Genomic DNA, 20,401 nt, shown 5'->3' on the forward strand with positions numbered 1-20,401 from the left:
GGAGTGACATGTGAGAATCCTTGCAGGCATCAATGCTGGTATTCCTAAGCTGGCACGCTCGTCTGAGGTAAATGGGGAAAGTGGTTGGAGGTGAGACTGGCCAGGAGTTTGGGTCCCAGTGGGAAAGATGGAAGGGTCTGTTCCCAGGAAATTTATGGTCATTGCTCATTTTTGGGAAAACTCTCGATGATATTTTAGCAGATGCATATTGGAGTGAGGAGGAATGATGGGAGCCCAGCGCCCGAGAGGGGAGCATTTCATTTAAAGTGGGAGAGAGCAAGGAGGCGGCTGCTGGACATGCTGGGAAGTAGAATTCATAAAGCCCTCCGTGGCTATGAGGGTGGAGGAAGAAGAATCAAGGAAGAGGCCAAATGTTGGGTTTAAGAAACTAGATAGAGAAAGGAACTTGCTGCAGAGTTTGGAGCTGGACAAAGAAAGAACACCTGGGGTGAGGGCAGTGGGGCTAAGCCGGAGCCACCAAGACTGTGAGGGTCTAGGCGAGGAAGACATGCGATGCCAGGTGATGCCAGGTAGTGAGCTGGCAGCTCAGGAGAGAGGTCTGGCGGGTTGGTGCCCTTGATGTCTGGTGATGGCTGGCGCCCGGATGTGGATGGCCATCGGGGATTGCTTGAAGCCTGCGAAGAAGAGAAGGACCAACACTTAAGAATGAACAAGAAAGGAGGAGAGAAGGGCAGGAGGAAGAGGCAGAGGAAGTCCTGCCTTCTCTGAAAAGCCCGTGATCCCTGCAGCCTGCTCCTCGGCCCTCCGTCCCGTGGCAGCAGAAGCACATGGTCGTGCTGTGCCCTGGGCCCTCCCTACCAAGGTCCCGGCTCGGAGAGCGCAGTCAAGTCACCCGCCGAGCTGGGCCAGGTGCATCTGAGCCTCGCCGCTTCCCTTGGAGAGAGGCGACCCACTGGGCCCAAACACCGAGACTAATTGGGGAGCTCTTTAAGGTAAATGTCTCCCCGGCAGTGGGCCATGTGGTGGCTAGGCCCCGGGTGTCATGCCCGCAGCTGCTGGCCCATGAAAGGTGCAGCTAGTGTGGGGAGGCACCGTTCTGAGGAGCTGCTGCTACAAATGAGCATTTCATAGCAGGACTGTCGTTAACGGTGAGCAAGCGTTTTTTGAATGGGTTCTGTGAAGGTGGATTCCATTTATTCAGAATGGATTTGCTTTCCCCTATTAAGCTCAGGAGTGTATAATCAGCTCCTTCCCTCCACTGAAGGGCTTTCTCCCTGGCAGGATGGGGCCTGTTGAACACTGGCCCTATTCAAGTTCAATAGGAGCCCCTGGCGGTAGGCGTGTGTGTCTGGGGGTCTCGTGTGGATTGTTGGCAAAGCGGAGCCTCAAGTGACTGGTGTGTGGTGGGCGGAGACAGGCAGTCTGCAACGGCTTCGTGCTCATAATCGCATCTTCCCAGCTTGATAGGAAAAACCCCAACTCTCCCCCTGCTCTGTTTCCCCTCCCAGCCACGACACTGGTTTCCTTGTCACTCTTGGGCAGGCCATTTAGCCTTTTGTGTGTGTGCTCTCCTCGTCTACAGCTAAGGACCTCTCTTGTCCCCTGGGGTGTGTTGTGGGGATTAAGGACCGTGAAGCATCTCAAGGGCTGGGGAGGGGTGAGGGCCGGGGGTGGTGTCCATGCTCAGGATTCAAGGAGAGTGTGGAATTCGCGTCGAGAGGGAGGGGGAAATACACTTTGGCGTTGCCCATGTATCATACACTCAATCGAATTTCTGATCAGATGTATTCAGGCCAAATCCCCTTTTAGCAGAGGCACAGAAAGCACTAGACAGTTTCTGTTCTGACAAGAAGGGGGCTGTGATGTCTGTTTTTAACCCAAGAAAACTACCACTGTTTTTTCCTTTGTGCCGGACAGGTGAGGAGGAGGGCTAGGCCACCAGGCAGGCTCACCTGTCCTTCATGCGAAAGTTAAGAAGATTTCGTCCCTTGGGAAATAAAGAGGTTAAGATTTTCAACTTGGGGTTCCCATTGTGGCTCAGTAGTAATGAACCCAACCAGGATCCATGAGGATGTCAGTTCGATCCCTGGCCTTGCTTAATGGCTTAAGGATCTGGCATTGCTGTGGCTGTGGCATAGGCCAGCAGCTTCAGCTCTGATTTGACCCGTAGCCTGGGAACTTCCATATGCTGTGGGTGCTGCCCTATAAAGCAAAAAAAAAGTTTCAACTCTCCAACTTTGACTTAAATGTAAGATGCTTCTTTTAACTGTACGCTTTTTTTTTTTCTGACATTATTTTCACTAAATTGCACAATTAAACCACAGCCCCTTGATGGCTAGGAGATGGATGACTGAACCTCTTCAGTGCATTTCAGGTTCTCACCGAGAGCGCCTGTCTTTCCAGCCCAAAGACTGCAGAAGGGCAGGAGTTTGGTTGAGTCATTTATGTCTGCCCTCTTAGGTCTTTCGCTTGGGAAGATTTTGAGATGAATAAAAACTTGAGAACTGGCTCTGTTTTTGGTCCTCAGTAGATGCGTGACTGTGGACAAGCCTCTTAATATTCATCAACTTTGTCTCATCCAAAAAAACAAGTGGGAGAGTTCCCATTGTGGCTCAGTGGAAATGAACACGACTGGTATCCATGAGGATGTGAGTTCGATCCCTGGCCTCGCTCAGTGGGTTAAGGATCCAGTGTTTCTGTGAGCTGTGGTGTAGGTTGCAGATGCGGCTCAGATTCCACATTGCTGTGGCTGTGGCGTAGGCCACCAGCTGTGGCTCCGACTTGACCCCTAGCCTGGGTACCTCCATATGCCTCAGTGTGGCCCTAAAAAGCTATTTTAAAAAAAATAAGTAGGATAGTGATGTCCACTTCATAATAATGTGATGCTCAAGTGGATGTTATCCATGAAAGCTCTGTGCACCTGTCAGGTGTGGGGATTTATTGCTGAAGTGGGACAGGAGAGGAAAAGTGAAGCAGAAGAGGAAAACTGTCGCCCCTAAGCCAGATGACCTCCCTTGGGCCCAGGCTGACCCACTCCTTCTCCTCAGGGGATGGCCCTCTGGTTGCTGAGTGCTTCTGTGGGGCAAGAGGCCTCTGAGCCCTTTGTGTCACCCAAAGACCTCCCCCAGAATGATTCTGGCCATTCTGGCCAAGAGATAAGCCAGGTCTGTTTACCAAGAACAAATTTCAGAGTATCCCATCCTTGGAGCTCCTTGCTGGCTCTAAAATGAAGATGACTCGCCAAAGCTGCCGTGGCCACAGCCTGCTAAACCCTCTGCAGCCCATCCCACTTCATCCTCACTGCCGCCCGTGAGGCTGGGTGTTGCAGTGCCCCCCCACCCCACCCCCGCTACATGGATTACGAGGCTCTGATTGGTGGGGTATGTTGCTCAAGGTCATGTAAGAGGACAGGGTTGTATGGGGGGCTGTCTGGCAAGACACAGCTGGCACACCGTGTGACTCAGAGGACCTTAGCGAAGAGGCTTTTTAAAGATTTGTGGGCAGGGTCCAGGGGCTGGCAGGGGGCAGAGAACACCTCAGGGACCAGCACAGGCAGGGCACAGTTGCTCCCTAGGAGAAGGCTGGTATTACTGGAGCAGGGGCCACCTTGGTGCCCAGGCAGAGGATGGCTTTGCAGCGGTCAGCGCAGCAGGGCGGGGAAGCTCAGAGGCAGGATGTCTGGGGCAAGTGCAGCATGAGGATGCAACCCTGATTCTCTGCCTCAGAAACGGGGACTTGCTAATCATCACTAAGCTGAGTGGGGGTTACATGTGCTCGCAGGTGGCATGTAGTTGTCATGTGATGACACAAAAGTGAAGTACCCTGGTGATTATTCTTGCCGGTGATTGTAAAGAGAGCTGCTGGAGCCAGACCCAGTGTCGCAGGCCTAAGCTGGCTTCTTAGCCTGGCCCTAGCTTTACACTTAGGCAGTGCAGCTGCTGCAGGTGTTTTGAAATTTGTCTTTTCCAACTTGTTACCACCTCAAGATTGCAGTTGTTCTTAGACCACTGGTAGATCTTGTTGAACGCATTAATTAAAAAAACACATATATGCTACATCAAGTTAAAAATTTTTTAAAATCATATTCGGATATAATTTATTTCCTTTGTCACACTCTGCATTGAATTTTATGCATTTATAAGCATTACTCTGAGAAGGGGTTCCCCATGGCAATACCCCCACAAAAGGTTCAGAACCCCTGGCCCCAAAATGGGCTTGACCCTACATATGTGGCTGCACCCATCAGTATTGCAACTGGACTGTGGTGGGTAATGGCTTGAAGGTCTGGGTCATAGGGCCTGGCCAGCAACTCCCCAGGTCTGGAGGTTGAGACCCTTGGACCAAGATTCAGGTGTGTCCCTGGGATGGTTCTGGCTCTTTCTGCCTCTGGACTCACTGGCCTAAACACTGATCCTTTCTCAGGGTCACACTGCTGAGACAAGCGTGCTGAGAAGGGAGGGTGGGGGCGGGGAAGCCTGGACCTCCCGCGGGGACCAGGGTAAACCAGCTTGTCGCCTTCAACTTGGTCTGCTCGTCGTGTGATCCGTTCACCCCCTGCCTATCTCAGAATCACTTGGGAAGCTTATTAAAATGTACATTTCTACCCCAGATGCAGCTGCATCAGAACTGGGACTTGGTCCTGCCCCTAAGCTGAGCTGGTCCACTAAGCTGAGCTGGTCCCCAAATCAGAATTTGGGGAGCAGGACCTGGGAATCTGCATTTGATGGGTTTCTTTGGTGACTCGGGAGCATGATGATTTTGGAGACCCAGAACCACTGCCTTTGATTGCCAGTGCCCTGGGGTTTTTTAATTTGACCTAAAGTTGAAGATTTTACTTGGGTGGTTCAAGAATACACCTGATTTCTAAGCCGAGGTCCCCTCCAGCTGGAGGAAAGCGTGCATGGAGGGAAGCACGGCTCCTCACGCTGTCCAGGTCTGTCTGGCCCTTGTCCAGTGTCACTAGAGGTCTTCTTGTCAGGCTCTTGATTGTCCCCTCTGGCTGGACCACTTTTCCTAAGAGAAATAAGGCAGTCAGTGACTCTAGTAGCAGGGCCTTGTCCCTCTGCTCTGGAAGGCAGGAGAAGTAATAGAGCCACTGGATTGTCCTTCAAGTGGTCAGCAGAGCCGCGAGCTGGCCAGTGGGGAGCCTGTGCTTTGCACCGAGCTGGTTCAAAATGTCTCATGACAACAGGAGGCCGTTCCCAGGACTCGGTGTGCTGCGGGTGGGTGGCACAGACAGTCCAGGGGCAGGGGCACACCAGGGCTCAGAGGGCAGGTGATGGCATAATGGCCCCTTTGGCCTCCAGCAGCTGGAGCCCCAGCTGACCTGGGCTGTTCCGTTTGCACCCTGAGCTTTTGCATGGCCACGGCCCGTCACTTGATCAAGTGAAATGACAGGGCAGTGGTTTATCCAGCAATCAAAAAGCGCTTCTGAGGTCAGCTTCCAAGAAATAAATGCCCGTGTCATTTATGCTTTTTAAAACATTAGAATAAATGAAAAGCAGTTTGCTGGCGCCTCACTAGTGGGTACACACTTTCCAAATTTTCATTAGGCTTTCCAAAGATTGCCAGTTTTATGTGGGTGATCCATCTGACAGCAGCCAGCCTAAAGATTCACAGTATCTGTGCTGCAAATAATATCAGCTTTCATTTAAATTACTTTTTTTTTCCAGAACATGATTGCTTTTATGAGCAATATTTTCCCCGCCAAGTCTCGTTCTCCTTTACTCTGATAGTTTAGTGGGTAGAACCCTGGCCTGGGTTTCTTACTTGTGGTTCTCAGTATGGCCTGGGGCCTCAGTCTTGCCCTCCAGACAATAGGTTCCCGTCTCCTGTTCACCACCTGATCCCTTTGGTGCTTTTTATTTTGCTCTGTGGTTTCCTGTCTTGAAAGATGTTATTCACCAAATCAACAGCTATGATGTTCTGATGCTTTTGTTTGCCCTCTTTGAATAGTCAAAATATATTTACTAATTAGAGTTTCTGATTAGCGAGGGAGCCAGTCGTACTAACTGAGTTGATATCCTTGTAGTCAAAGCAAAGAAATGTGACATTTTATTTCTCCCGTGGGGCCGTATCAAGGGTAAGCAAACAGATGATGTCTGTTAGGCTTTGGAATATATGAAAAGAGCTCACAGGGCCCTGGAGGTTGGGAATCACCAGGTGATTATTCATCCTGTTCCTTTATTTGTTCCTTGCTTTGTGCAGTAAACTGGGATGGAGGGAGCACTGTGCTGGGCGCCGGGGGTGTAGCTTCCAGGACACAGCGAGAATCTGCTGCAGGTGGAGGGCAGGTGAACAAGGGTGGAAGGGCCAGGCTGTGAGAAGTGCTATAATAACAGCGAGACAGGAGGATGGGAGTGGGGGCCGGGCTGGGGACCGCTTTAGATCAGGCAGTTGGAGAAGGTCTCTCAGAGGAGGGGACACTGAAGGTGAGCCAAGAATGACAAGAAGGAGCCAGCCCCGCCAAGGTTATCTTTGGTCACCTTGACAGAATGGCCTGAGGATGTCCACACCTATGTAAATGCGACTCCAGTCTTCCTGCCAACCATTTTTCAAAAAAACCAGAACAGCCATCAAGTAGGCAGCTCACCCCAGGGATTTGAAATATTTGTCACGCTTCTGTGAAGTCGCCCGTTTTCCTTGCCCCACCCCCACCCCCCACCCCGGCCATGTGATCTCCTTGAAGGCGGGGACCTTGACTTTCTCCTCCCTGTGTCCGCAGAGCCTGACACAGTCCCCGGCTCTGGAGGCCCTGCCTGCAGGAGACTCCACTGGTGGAGGGAAGAAAGGGAGGGAGGGAGGCACAGGCTGGTTTGCACTCTCCTTGATTTTGCGGGACTACCTTGAGGTGGGGGCTTCTTGCTAACCAGAGGCAGAGGCTCAAGGGCGGGCAGGAATTGGCACGTGAGCAGGGGTCTTCCCAGCCTTGATCTGACTTGCTGGTCCCTTCAAGAGTGTGGTCTGAAGACTGCATGCAAAGGACCGGTCTAGTCCTTAGGAAGAGATTAACGCCCTGCTATGTCTCTTATTAAGCAAGATGGCATGTGAACTGGAGATGGACGCTTGCCGTCTGCTCTGCACGGGTTCAATCATGAGCCGCCGCAGTTGCTGACGCTCAGCACCCCTGAGCAGAGCTCGGGGTGCAGATCCGGAGTGAGGCACTCTGTGATCTGGGAAAACTGGCAGCACAGATCTCCAGATTTTTAGGAGAAAATTTTATGAGCCTGGTTCTTGCATCTCTGCATATGTAGAAAAGCACGAAAATCCTTCACGGTGACGTCTGCTCCTCATGACCAGCAGTGACCTTGACGCAGGGCTGGGGGCTCTCAGGAGATGGGGAGAGGAGGGACTCAGTGCTGTGGGGGTTCCTGAGGAGTCACCCACAGCATGGACTCCCCGCCAGCTCTGTGGATGCTACTGGTTTCCTCGATGCCAGGAGAACTGCAGGCAGGACAGCCAGGAGGACCAGCCACCGGCCTCCTGGGTACTCAGTGCCCAGTGAGTGCATCGCCTTGGCAAGTGACATGTTTGTTCCCCTGGCCAAGGAGGTTTTGTCAGCCCAGGGCGCATGTGATGGTGGGAATGGGAAGTTGAGTGATGTGCTGTTATTTTCGAGTTGAAAATGAGAGGCAGTGGGGGCAGCGTCCACTAAGCCATTTCTGAAATGTTTGTCACTTCCTGTCACCTTTGAGTAAAGGGAAAGCCATCCTCTTAAGATGATCGATATGAACTCTTTATTTCAGTGGCTGAATGATGAACATCAGTGTTGGGATGTCACTGTCTCTAAACCCATAGAGAGACGTCAACAGGATGGTGAAGAGAGCAGGTGCCTCTGCCCCAGCCCCTGGTCTCCTGAACCTTCTGCTTCCCTTGCAGTAGTGAGGGTTCTGCAGAGGGGAAGAGCTGGTCTGTATGTGTCTTTCTCTCTGCGGATGTATCTCATTTATCCATCCATCCATCCATCCATCCATCCATCCATCCATCCATTTATCTGAATATCTAGAGAGATTCATTTTAAGGCATTGGCTCACATGATGGGGGGCTGGCAAATCCAAAATCTCTAGGTCTGGATATTCAGAGCTTAGGGTGCAGTCTTGAGCTTGAAATCCATAGGCAGACTAGGCAGGATGGAAACTCCAGCAGGGTTTCTGTGCTGCAGTCTTGAGGAGAGTTCCTCCTTCTCCAAGAAACCTCATTCCTTTTTTAAATTTTATTGGAGAAGAGTTGATTTACAATGCTGTGTTAGTTTCAGGTGTACAGCAAAGTGATTCAGTTATACAGGTACATATATCCATTCTTTTTTGGATTCTTTTCAATCATAGGTTATTACAGAATATTGAATAGAGTTCTGTGTGCTATACAGTGGGTCCTGTTGGTTTTCTATTTGATATATAGTAGTGTGTATATGTTAATCCCAAACTCCCAATATCCCTTCCCCCTTTTCCCCTTTGGTAACCATAAGTTTGTTTTCTAGTCTGTGAGTCTGTTTTTGTTTTGTAAATAAGTTCATTTGTATCATTTGTATTAGATTCCACATGTAGGTACTTTTGTATGATATTTGTCTTTGTCTCACTTACTCTCTAGATGCATCCATGTTGCTACAGATGACATTAGTTCTTTTTTATGGCCGAGTAATATTCCATTATATATATTTTATACACACATACACACATATATACACTTTTAGGTTGATTCCATATTTTGGCCATTGTAAATAGCGCTGCAGTGAACACTGGGGTGCATTATCTTTTCAACAGGAAACCTCACTCTTTGGCCTTAAGGCCTTCAACGATGGGATGAGGCCCACCTACATTTCAGAGGGTCATCCACTTGACTCAGAGTCTGTTGAGTAAAATGGTAATTACACTCAAAGTCTACTGATAATAATATCTAAAACATGACTTCATAGCAACACCTAGACTGGTGTGGACTAAACTGGGCCTTATAACCTCACCCAGCTGACACATGGCATTAAGATTCACAGTGGGCTTGTTCTCAGACTGGCTGAGTATGCAGAGCTGACAAGAGACTTATGAGGACTGTCAGGCACTTTCTTGAGAACATTTCTCTCCAGGAAGGGGCTGTTCCGTTGGCTTTTCGACAGGAGGTTCACAAAGATCAGAGTGTCCATGTAGATTCCCCTCCTCCTCTTCTTACTGCATCAGATCTTTTATTGCTCAAGAGAGATCAGTCTTTGTTCCCTTAAGACCTTCAACTGATTGGATGAGGCCCACCGCTTATGATGGGTTATCTGCTTGACTTGAATTTAGTTCATTGTAAATTTTTTTTTTGTCTTTTTAGGGCTGTACCTGTAGCATATGGAGGTTACCAGGCTAGGGGCCCAATCTGAGCTGTAGCTGCTGCCCTACACCACAGCCACAGCAACACCAGATCCGAGTCGTGTCTGTGACCTACACCACAGCTCACGGCAATGCCAGATCCTTAACCCACTGAGCGAGGCCAGGGATCGAACCTACAACTCATAGTTCCTAGTTGGATTCATTTCAGCTGCATCACGATGGGAACTCCGACTGTAAATTTTAATCATATCTAAGAAATACCTTCACAGCAACATCTAGACTGCTGTTCAACCAACTGGGCACCGCAGCCTAACCCAGTTGACACCTCAAATTAGTTGTTATGCTTTTCCTCTGTGCTATCCTGAGATTTGGGGGAACTCTGTTCTTGCTTTGGATGAGAAGAGAGCTGAGAAAGGATGTATTCTTCTGAGTGTGGAGAAGAAATTTGGCACAGTGGGAGTGGGCCAGGAGCTCCGTAGAGCTAGAAGAGGGAGGGTCGCACTGCGGTAATCTTAGCCACTTGATCCACCTCCCTTGCCCCCGGTGGGGGGAGGTTTGGTGGGCCTCCAGGCAGAGGCCAGCAGAGGCTGGCACAAGGGAGGAGAGACTGGAAAAGTCCAAAATCCTTCCAGCAGGTGGGAGATTGTGGCCAGCCAGAGTCCCCTCTGTGATCAGGGCTTGTGAGGAGAATTCCTACATGCCCAGCTTGGTAGAGGGGCTCTCACGCTCCACTGGAGGCAGGTTTCCAACAATAGGCTGCCTGATGCGAGCACAGCGTATTTTGCACAGCACGGGGCTCTCTGCCCAGTTCAAGTCACTGCTGCTACCCAGTAGGCTTCCCTGGCAATGAAGGGGGTTTCTTGGCAGCATCTTCCTGCCTAATGGCTTTTCTTCCTCCTCCGTCTCCTTCTTCCCCTTTGCCCTTCTCCTCTTTAGTTATCACCTGCCTGTGACTTGCGGGCTCTCTCTGGCAGGAGGTCACACTCGGGGAAGGTCCTTGACCATGTGGGTGGCCCTCAAATCCCACCACCCATGGAAAACCCTCATCTCCGAGAAGGCAGCACATTCACTTTCGTAAAAACACCAAACTTTTAGTTTAGAATAATTTTCAACTCCTAGAAGAGTTGCAGAGATAGTGCGGCATTCCTGCCTATCATGCAGCGTTAGTCTCTTAGAGCACGTGGAGTGATTGTCACCACGCAGAAGCCAGTGTGGGTGTGTTACTATTAACTCCAGACTGTGCTGGGCTTTCACTGGTTTTCCCGCCCCAAGAACCAGTCCAGGATCCCACGTTGTGCTTGGCGCTCCTTCACCCTCCAGGTCAGCTGGATCTGCTGGCCCCTCGCTCCTCATCCGCTCTCCAGTTGCACGTCTCCGCTCGAATGGTTCCTGACTGAAGCTCGTGGCGATGTCCGTGGATCTTTGTGCAAAGGCCTAACCTGGAGCTTTCTTCCCTCTTTCATGCTGGGAGGAAGGAAGCCACCCTGGCCCGTTGGTAAATATTTTACCACATCTAATGGAATCAAGTTGTTTACTCTGCAGGAAATAGAAAGGCATTCGTTACAGACAGTAACAAGCTGGCTGGTTGCTGACGCTCCAGGTTTAGTGAGAGACCCGGGAGCCTGAATGATTTCTACTTAAGAAGCTTTAGTGGTGGCCTGTAACTGGCACATCCCAGAGGTGATTGGCTTCTGCCGCTTCTGGGGGCAGGGCTCTCAGGCCGCAGGATTTGGGAGCCAGGATCCCTGTAGCTTCACTCACTAGGGGCCTTGCTGGGCTCCTGCTCAAGTCAGTCCCTGTGGTGCCTTCCCAGCCCCCAAAGCTCAGTCCCCAAAAGCTCTCCCCTTGGCCTCTTCCTCCTCAGCTTGATGGTCCCTGCCTGTATCCTTTGGGGGTGCCCCTTGGGGCTGTGGACCACATCCTGGCCTGTTGTGTCTATGTCCTACTGGGACCCCAGTGAGCAGTGCCCATCAACATGGCCCTTTGCCCATGGGCCTTGGCCTTCTGGAATATCTGGAGTGAGAGGACTGTGCTCAACACATAGCCCAGAGATGGGGTGAAAGGGACAGCTCCCCCTGGCAGGGCCCTGGCATTATTTCTGCTCCTGGCCCACCTCCCCCACCTCTTGATTCCACCTCTGCTTTTCAGCACTTTGCTTCCCAGGAGTTTCATTTCACAGAAGAGTGAGATAAAAATATTTATTATTTAAACCAGGGCACATAAAGGCTGTAGTAAATTGTTTTGATGCCATTTACAAGCTGTGCCTTATAGTAAAGTTTAATGCGAAGTCACAGGGGAATCAGTGAGCGAGGTCTGAGCAGAATCTTGAGTGAAGGGAAAACGGATCCTCCAGACACACCAGGTTGGCCATTCTGCCAGCCTCCTGGTCGGCTCTGCTCCACCCTGTGGCTTCCTCTCCCTCCTCTTAGCCTGCACCCCACCCCCATCCCCAGGCCTCCATGAGATCCCCCACATCTGCCACGTGCCTACCCATTTCAGGTTCTCCAGGGACCCCATGGGCCCAAGGGAATGAGCTGCCAGCGCAGGTCCTCAGTGCCTTGCGCTGGCCTGCTGGCCCTGGGGGGCCTGAGGGTCATGCAGCAGAGCCTGCCCGTCTCCCACCAGCTCAGAGCACTCAGGGGCCTCTGAGTGGATTTTGGAGATTTGCAAGGCAGCTGGATTATCTTTCTCAGTTGTCTTGAGTGATCATCGTTCCCACTTTGAGCATTTACCAACTGCAAGTTTGAATGTGAGGCTTGAGAACAAGCAGAAGGCACAGATCCTAACCCTGAGAGGGGGGCCCAAGACAGAGGACACGGAGGTGGGCAGAACGACAATTGCACCCGGAGAGCAGTGAACAAGTGAGCCAGTCCATGGCTCTGCGACACTGCAGAGAACTAGCTGCATGAAATATGCATCGTGGGAATGTGGGAACTGCAAGATGGCACAGAAGATTGTCATGGCCTGGGGTCCACCCCCCTCATTTGTGAGGGAAGCCTGGCCAGGCAGGGTGGGCGGAAGGGAAGGAAAGGAAGCAAGAGGGGCCTGTGGGCTGGAGGGACCATTTGTCCAGGGAAGGGGTCCTGGCAGGAATGAGTGGGTTGGGGAAAGACCCTGAATCCTGATGAGTGAGTGGGGAGGGGGCAGTTCAGCCCTCATTGCAAAGTCAGAGGGGTTCTCCTGGGGTCTGGGGCAGAGAGCTGACCTGGCCCAAGGTCAGGTGGTAGCAGTGGCATAAAGGGAAGGAGTCAGTTCAGAGTTCTCAGTACCTGGAGGGAGGGGGGAGAGATTCATACCGTGGCTCATGGTGGGAGGCTCGTGGGGGAGCAACGCAGAACTCTGTCCAAGGATGCCGGTCTAAGCGTGGGAAGGCAGGTGAGACAGTGTTGGGTGGGGAGGCTGTGCTGGAGCCTGGTCACCTCTAGCCCTCTGTCTCCCTCTTCTTCACTCTTGCTCTAAGAACCAGGTCATTCATCGCATTAGCCTCCAGAGGCTGGCGGGCAGTGATGGAGCTTCCAGGCTGGCCTTGCTGTCATGGGCCATTTACCATGAGGGCTGTCAGCCTGCAAAGTAGAGCCCCGTCCTCCCTCTGCCACTGTCCCTTATCAGGGTCCTCATGGGGGAGACGTGGCTGGCTCACGGCACATTTGGGGATTTCAGTGTCCCTCAGCCAAAAGCCGTAGAGCCAGCCTCACACCATGCCTGTAGTTTCCAATACACAGCAGGAAAAAAAGACCAGCACAGGTTTCTAGTCCTCACTCTCCCCCGTGGGGTGGGCAGCACATTCACCTAGGAGTCCTCTTTGGGGGTGACGTGGTTACCCCTGACTCTGAACTCCCCCTCTGGGCCCAGGGCATGCGGTTTTATGGCCCTCACATCTGGGCCATTTCTCCCAAAGAACTTGCGAGCTGGCTCTCTGCTGTGTGGAGGCATCCATCCCACATGCTCAACAGCTTCGGATTGAAATGTTTTAAATTCCCCTATCATGAACCATAAGCTGGAGCCCCAAGGGGCTGGTGCTTGGCGGCAAGCCAGCACTCCCCAGAATAGGCTGGACATGGACACTGACAATGAGCCTCAAGATGAAGGCAGGTGGGTCCTTGGCTGGTGAGAAGCTCACCTCCCTCAGCACAACTCCTGCTGTGTGGTCCTCTTTCTAGGCATGGCTGCTAAGAAGACTCCATCACAGCTTTGCCCCCTTAGGGCAGGAATCTTGTCTACAGAGATGGTTGGCATGCAGATTCCAGGGCCTGCTTGCTGGGTTTATCATTCAGTATGTCTGGGGCACGGCCCTGGAATCTGCATTTTGACAGATGTCCTGGGCAGTCCTAATGTGCAGCCAGATGTGGGAACCTTTGTTTGAGTCTACCCTCCTCTTCTAGAAAGAAGCCCTTCAAGGTCAGAAGTCCAGGCTCTCGTAGAGTTGGCTGTGGAAGGGAGACGGGGGAATACTGGGGCCCCCCTCTCTTTTGATTTTAGTTATACGGAGGGAAGACTCGTCACCTATAGTGCCCATCAGACCTCAGAGTACTGAGTCCTTGGGAAGCCCTGATTCTGAAGCTCTTCTGAGCCCAGGGAGTGGCTGCAGATTGGAACCTGGGCCAATGGGACACCCCGTCATATAGCAAAGGAGTGAGGTAAGGAGCAGCATGAGGAGAATGAGGGACTCTTGCCAGCAGCAGGGGAGGCAGGCCTGCAAGGGGGGCCCTTCCCTGCTTCTCTCAGCTGCCTAAGGCCCACTCTCAGCCCCCCGCTGGTCAGGTTCTGCTCTGTGTTCCCCTGGAGGAGTGCTCGCTCCCCAGCCGACAGCTGGTATCATGTACCCTCTGCACAATGGGTTCTGTTGGAAAGGGTGATGAATGCTGTGGGATTTAGCCCTGCATAAGGACGCAGGAGGCCTGGATAGAGTCTATTTCCAGCCACGCCACTTCCTAGCATCTGCACTCAGGCAAGGGACTCCCCTGCCTTAATTTCTCCATTTATGAAAGGGGAATTTGACCTCTGTCTTGCCTCCCCTATAGAAACATTTCAAAGACCAAATGTGTTGAGAGATGGGAGAATATCTTGAAATTTCAAAAGCAAAGGCCATGAACTTGATATGAGTGACAAATGAGTGAGCTGGACAGTGCGGAAGAGGCAGGAGCTGTGGAGGACTGGATGAAAGAATTAGATTCAGTTAGAAAAAGTCGAGACCATGAGTTCTGATTAACTCAAAGCTAAAACCCAAATTTGGCTTACAGGCCAACAGTTAGCCTCTACCATGAAGTGTCATTAAAAAGCCAGGAAGCTGCCATAGATTTCCATACCACATCCATCGATTGAGCTATAGAAGCCTTATAAACAATGCCCTATGAAATATTTTATGCCTGGACGTATATATGTGTGCAGGGCTCTAAAAGATGGGCTCCAGAGTCAGCCTGCTGAGATTCAAACCTGGTCTCTTGTGTACATGTTATTTCAGTTTCCTCTACTCTTTTTTTTTTTTTTTTTTTTTTTTTTTTTTTTGCTTCATGTGTAAAACTGTGGGTAATGATAGCTCCTACATTATTGGAATCCTGTAGGATTAAGTGAGATAATCCACGAAACGCTTAGCCCAGTGACTGCGTGTGACTTAACCTGTTCAAGAAAAGTTTAATATGGCAATTATTGTTGTATTATTACTATTATTCTCTGCTTTGTTGCACAAAGGATTGGAGGGCTGTAAGCAGCAGTAACCTGATGATAATACAGCATAAGAGGTGGAGATAAAGAAGGATCAGAACTTAAGAGCAGACAGAGATGACCGCAGAGGTGGGTCCCTTGGAAAGTTTGTATTTTACTTTGAGCTTCCTGTTAGCCACAGGGACTGGGGGAAATTGGCCACGTACACGCTTCTTATCAAAATGGAGGGGAGATCGTAGAAGCTTCTCCTGGATCTGTCCTTTCCTTTTGTTCAAGAAAGGAGGGGGACAAAATTTTCATCCCCAATTAAAGGACTGAGCGTACCTGGAAAACTCAGGTGTGGAGTTTGGAGACCAGTGTTTCCTCACTGCCATGTCTGAGCCCAGTGCGATACCCTGTTTGTAATTAAACCTCAACTGGTCCTTGGATGCTGGGATGTAGAAATGGCCCCCTCAGGGCTAGCGCTTCAAAGCTCCAGATTTGGACCAGTTTTCTTATCTTGCTGAATGTGCCAGTGCCTGGGTGCTGTTCAGATATTTTGGTAGCCCATCCCGGCCTGCAGCTTGCATCTAACCCTCTCTTCCCCAAATTGGTCATTCTTCTCTTGCCAACAGGTGAATGGCTCTGACATCTGCCTTCCCACCTCCCATCTTGAGGCCCTTTTTGAAGATTCTCTGGGTGGTAATTTCCTGTGAGCGTATTAGCTTGAATTTCCAATGCCTTTGATGGATCTGACACCCCATACTTCTGACTAGTCAAATGCTCCTGGGATAGTGTGTAGACAGCATGTAATTTCTAGAAGAATCCTTTCTGGTTTGTACCCTGCTGATTTGGAGCATTGAAGTATAAGTTTCTAGAGTGCACAGACCACACATCTGTTTTTCTTGCTCTGATTTATATCCTCGGTGTAGAAGGATACTTAAATCAATGTCCTGATGAAGATGGTGGTGTTGTCAGTAAATGATAATAATTGGGAATGCAGAAGGGGAAAACATTACTTGATTTGAATGCAAACCTTGAGTTTTCGGAGGAAAGCAAGCTCTGTGCAGTGTATTTATTTGAAGAGGGCAGTGTGTTGACTCTGCAAGTCATTGCTGGAGGAAATGAGCAGTGCATTATTTTATTGCTGAGTCCTTTCAAATGTTTCTGGGAACTCTGATGTGTCAGGACAAAAAGCCTTCTTTTTCAGCAATGTGTGGCTTTAAAAGGCTTCCTTATGGGAACACGAAGAAACGATTACGTGAAAACACTAATCTTTGAATGATGAAGGGGCCCTGTAATAAGATGCTGGTCCTTTGCTGTGCTGTTATAGAACACAGTGCAGGAAGTGGGCATTCAGGAACTTGACAGCATTCACAGAGGATGGGTCCTTCTGGTACTGCTTTCCAAGATGCAGGGAGGCGCCCCATAGCCTGGCAGGCCCTTTTCTTGGTTCATCCCTTACTCTTGACTTTCTCACTCCTGATTGTATCTGTGATTCCGCAGCACCTTGTATAGGTGTTGATACTCTATTACATTATAATTTTTTGTTTACTTGTTCATGTCTCTGGACTGTGAGAAGGGACCAGTGCGGTGTGATGTCTTATTAACCTCTATACATGCAAGACCTAACACGTAGCGGGCCTTCGACTTGCATTTGTTGGATAAATTAAATATTTTTGGAAAAATAACCAAAAAAAGAAAATCCCCTGGTCCATCCCTTTCTGGTAAGGTGGAGGATCCTAGAGAGTTTTGATACTTAGGCCAGGGCCCCAGAGCCAGAATGTGGCCCCCCCACAGGGACTCGATCTTTTGCTTTCTGTCTCCAAGCACAGCGTTTTTGGCGAGAGTTGTGGAGTTGTGGTTTTCCCCCTTTTTTTTACCTACATCATTTTTTCTTCTTCACCCATTCACTCACTGACTCATTTTCATGTTGTTTATTGAACAGCTACAGTGGGCCAAGTGCAAAAGAAAACAGATAAAGAGCGCTAATGGAGCTTTTGTTTTAGCAGGAGAAGAGAGCCGTGAACAATAAGTGTAATTAATAAGGCAAGTGTATCGTGTGCCGGAAGGAAAGAAGTGCCAAGGAAAGAAGGCACCAGAGAGCAGCCATGGGGGGGTTTGGAAATGCTGAGGTGGGGGGCAGGCAGAAGGTTGCAGTGTCTCATGGGGAGAGTGGGAAAGGGAGGTTAGAGCAAAGACTGGAAGGAAGCAAGGGATTTTGTCTACAGATATGTCTGGGGCAGTGTGTTTCCGGCAGAAAAAAAGAGCTAAGGCAAAGGCTCCAAGGTCAAAGTCACTTGAAGTGTCTGAAGCCAGGGGCTTGCAGCATGGAGTGGGCTGGCTGAGTGTAGGGGGAGAATTTGGAGATGAGGTGAGGCAGGTAACCAGAGCCTGATCAAGTAGGGTCTTCTAAGCTATAAACAGGACTTTGCCTTAGATTCTGAAGGACATGGAGAGGCAGTGAGGGCTGTTGAGGGAAATGAATAACATGACCTGACTTGTTTTTAAAAAGAACTGCTGCTGTATTGAAAATTGGTGTTAGCAAGGGGCAAGAGTATGAAGGTTGATATAATCCAGGCTCCAAGGCTGTGAGATAACTGAGGCTTGGATCAAGTTGGTAGCAGCAGTCAAGGTGGAGAGAAGAGGCAGATCCTGGATGTGTTTCAAAGGGAGAACCAAGAGGATTTCCTGATGGATTGGGTGCGGGGTGTGAGAGAGAGGAAGAGAGTGCAGGATAACCCAAGGTTTTCACCTCGGCTGACCTTTGGATGGAATTGCCATCCACAGAGATGGAAAGGCTGTGGGCGAAGCTGGACTCCCTATCCCCCAGCCACCCCATTGGTTCCATCCCTGGGAAGGAAAAGGAGTGGGAGGGCCATGGGTTATTACCTGTCCTGTGAGATGACAGTCCCCCCTTGGTTTTGAACCCTCAATCTTTTCTCTTCACCAATGCAGTGAGCTACCCTTTCAATCTTCCCTTTAAGATTCATCTCCTCCTTCATGACATCTGCCTTGATTAATTCCACCTGGCTGAAGTCTCCCAGTTCATCCCATATTCATACCTAGATATGCTTTACTTAACACATAGATGAGCTTTTGAAAAGAGAGGTGTAAGTCACCTTTTCAAAAAATATTAAAGCCTATTTTATATTTGCCAGAGGAGCAAACTATTTAAAGGATCCTATTATTAACGCTTTTGTAAGGTGAAGAGTCCTTTTGTTAGATGACTTTATTAGTGTTAGATTCCACTAATTTATCACTTTTGAAAGATCGGTTTGTAGATGCATAAGATTGAGTGCACACTTATATGTCTCTGTACATGAAGCACCTGTGAAGCATCTCATCGGAGGGCCCACTGGGACCTCAAGCTCAGTGCCTTCTCCCTTGAGCTCATCATTTTCCATCTAAACCCTTATCCTCCTGCACTCCCTGTTTCATTCACCTTGGCCTGAAACCTCAGAGTCCTCCCTCTTTTTAAAATTTTATTAAAGTGTGGTTGATTTACAGTGTTATGTTAATTTCTGCCATACAGCAAAGAGACTCAGTTATACATATATATTCTTTTTCATGTTCTTTTCCATTACAGGGAAGCTGTGCTATACAGTAGGACGTTGTTGTTTTCCCATTCTATTTATAATGGTTTGCTTCTGCTGATCCCAAACTCCCAATCCTTCCCTCCCCCTTGGCAACCACAAGTCTCTATCTGCGAGTCTGTTTTTGTTTCATGGATACATTGATTTGTCTTTATTTATTTATTTATTTGGCTGCACTCATGGCATGTGGCAGTTCCTGGGCCAGGGATCAAACTAGAGCCACAGCAATGATAACGCCATGTGTCGTCTTTTAGATTCCACACATGAGTGATATCATATGGTATTTCCCTTTCTGACTTACTGCACTTAAAATCATCTCTAGGTTCATCCATGTCACTGCAAATGGCATTATTTGATTCTTTTAGTGGCTCAGAGTCATCTCTTGATTCTGCCCTCATCCTTCTCTTTGTCCCCACCGCCACCCCCCAGCTCATCACTTCATACCTGTGAATTCCCTTGCATCTGCCACATTCTTACTTGACCCTCCGCCTCCATTATAGTTCAGGTGCCCAGGACATTTTAATGGACATTTTAATGGAGGTTTTAACTCTTCTCCCTGTAACTACACTATCCCTGTTCTCTAATGCATCATTCCACATGCAGTTATGCCAGCATACTGCCGAAAGCATTGTTCTTACCATGACCCTTCTCTGTTCATAGACCTGTAATCCCCCATCACCTTGTCTATTGCTTACAACTAAACACCTGAGCATGATATCCACACCCCTGTCTGTAGCGGCCCACAGACACCTTTCTGGCCTTCTCAGCACTCCTTATCCATTCATCCCTGTGCCCTGTGAGGGGCATCCGTGATGAGACATTCACTACACTCCTGCATCTCTGAGCATGAGCAGGTGTGGGCCTGCACCTTCATCACCCCAGCTTGCAGTGCCCCTCGGGCCACCTTATTCTGCTCAAATCCTTTCCATTTTCAAAGACTTCGAAGCACCCCTTCCTTTTGGAAGACGTCGGTTCTTCAGACAGAAATGACTCTCCTTCCAAAGCACATTATGCAAATTATTTTTATAGCATGTATCCTTCTAGTGTGTCATTATTCTGCTTCTCACATCTTCCTCAGCAGCCTGTATGCTTCCTGCCTGCTGGGGGGCCATCCTCATCCTCACCTTTCATGTCTTATGTGAAGTAATCCTTAGGAAGAGTTGGCTGTATGACTGTATGGCTGTCCTTCTTCTCATTCATGTTTTATTGTTGACATGTGCTGCCCACGTTAAAGTGTTAGCTTTGTGAAGTCTGAAACTGTGTTGTTTTTTTTTTAACCTCCATCCTTGCCGTACAGTCCCTGCAGATGGTGTTTATTGTGCTAAACGCTAAGTTCTCCATTAGCCCTTGTGTTTCAAGGTTGTACGACCCTAATGGTAGAAGCACAGCAAATTGGGAATTCATCCCAAGCACTCTGGCCTCTGGTTTGTTTATTCATTCATTCATTTATTTATATCCCATGTGGCAGATATGAATTTCAGGCCACAACAGTAGGGTGCCAGAAATGTCATATTTCTTTATTTCTCTAAATCAAATTTAATCAGTGCCAAGCTTCCACCTGCTGAGCTGGCAGGAAATTCAATCTATCTTTTGAGAGTCTCCCACCCCCAACCACTCCTTGAGGATTGTACCAAAGCCTCAGAGTTCTCATGAGGACTGGAGAACTGAGAAAGGGCCCTTTTGTTTGGGGTCCATCCTGGTCATGTCCTGGCTCATGTGATCTTCAGGCCACTGGCTCCTCTGCTTCTATGTGAAGAGAGCTGGGGGGCTCAGGCTGGAAGCATCAGGTCCTTTCTGAGAGGTGCCCCCCCCACCCATCCTTGTCCCTGGGCACTGTAAGGAGAAAAGCCTTCTCCTTTAACACTCAAGGTGCCTCCATAAACCAGGCTCCATCTCAACTTC

At 49.5% G+C, this 20,401-nt stretch overlaps 1 protein-coding gene across 2 annotated transcripts in view; it reads left to right on the forward strand.

The window, feature by feature from the left end:
- Positions 1 to 20,401, forward strand: part of GALNT14 (polypeptide N-acetylgalactosaminyltransferase 14) — a 216,288-nt gene that overhangs the window by 68,810 nt on the left and 127,077 nt on the right. The gene's annotated exons all lie outside the window — the stretch shown is intronic.

The sequence above is a fragment of the Sus scrofa genome, chromosome 3, assembly GCF_000003025.6.
Source record: "Sus scrofa isolate TJ Tabasco breed Duroc chromosome 3, Sscrofa11.1, whole genome shotgun sequence".
Classification (NCBI taxonomy): Eukaryota; Metazoa; Chordata; class Mammalia; order Artiodactyla; family Suidae; genus Sus; species Sus scrofa.